The sequence below is a fragment of the Tupaia chinensis genome, unplaced genomic scaffold (assembly GCF_000334495.1).
Source record: "Tupaia chinensis unplaced genomic scaffold, TupChi_1.0 Scaffold145836_1, whole genome shotgun sequence".
In the NCBI taxonomy this organism is placed as follows: domain Eukaryota; kingdom Metazoa; phylum Chordata; class Mammalia; order Scandentia; family Tupaiidae; genus Tupaia; species Tupaia belangeri.
Window position 1 is genome coordinate 15,280 of NW_006205694.1, and position 1,168 is coordinate 16,447.

Genomic DNA, 1,168 nt, shown 5'->3' on the forward strand with positions numbered 1-1,168 from the left:
CGGGGTTACACTGTCCACTGGCAGCTCCCGCAGCCCCTGCACAAAAGCCTTTGCAGGGCCCGCTTCACTTCTCTGTTCTGCCAGGCATAAATGAAAGGGTTGAGCATGGGAGTAACTATCATGTAGAAGACAGCAGGGACTCCAGTCCCAACGCACCTGGATGGAGGCTGCAGGCAGTACAGGAGCATCATAGTGAGGTGTGTTGAGCAGGTGGAGAAGGCCAATTGTCGGCCAACTGCTGTGTGAATGCACAGCACCGGTGCCACGATAAAGATGTAGGACGTGATGGTGAGTGTACAGCAGCCTGCAGCCACCACACTGATGTTTACCAGCATGACAAGCTCGTTTACCATGGTGTCCACACAGGCCAGCTTCAGCACAGGTAGGATGTCACAGAAGAAGTAGGCAACACAACGGGCTATAGTAGGGCAGGTAGAAGGTGTGGGTTGCAGAGTGCATGGCCCTTGTGGCCTACGTGATCCTGGCCAGTGCCACACATGCTCGCCTGTGCATGGCCACAAGGTAGATGGCCAGGTAGTGGTTGTAACCCATGACCATGTACAGGAAGCACTCGGTGCTGGTCAGTAAGTGGAAGTAGTAAAGCTGCACAGCGCAGCCCTGAAAGGAGATCACCTTAACCCCCTGAGTCAGCAGGCTTGCCAGGACCTTGGGCACCATCACTGGGTACAAACAGGCATCCAGGAAGGACAGGTGGCCCAGGAAGTGGTACATGGGGGAGTGCAGATGAGGGTCAGAGCCCACAGTAAGGAGAAAAATGAGATTCCCAGTCAATGTGATGCTGTAGATGAGGAGAAAGACAAGGAAGAACAGGCTAGGGTGCTCAGCTGTGCACATCAGACCCTCCAGAAAGAAAAGAACCACTTCACCACAGTATGGTTGGGTTACCCTGTCTCCATGACCTTCTTCTCACACACAGAATGATTACTTACCTCTTTTGCAACTGTCGATGGAAAAATAACCAATTGTAAAAATTAATAATTAATACTTGATGTGGTTTATTTCCAGGCCAAATATGAGTGACCTAGGCCCGGAGAAGAGACATACATACTTTTATTGGGGTGATCATGTACAGGGGTTCCTTTTATTTGTTTTTGAGATTGACAGACAAAATTTTACTGAAGAGATTTTCCATTGGTCTGGCCCAAAA

General features: G+C 50.2%; 1 pseudogene; it reads right to left on the reverse strand.

The window, feature by feature from the left end:
* Positions 1 to 5: 5 nt before the first annotated feature.
* LOC102471433 (olfactory receptor 10S1-like) lies at positions 6 to 961 on the reverse strand (annotated as a pseudogene).
* Positions 962 to 1,168: the final 207 nt, after the last annotated feature.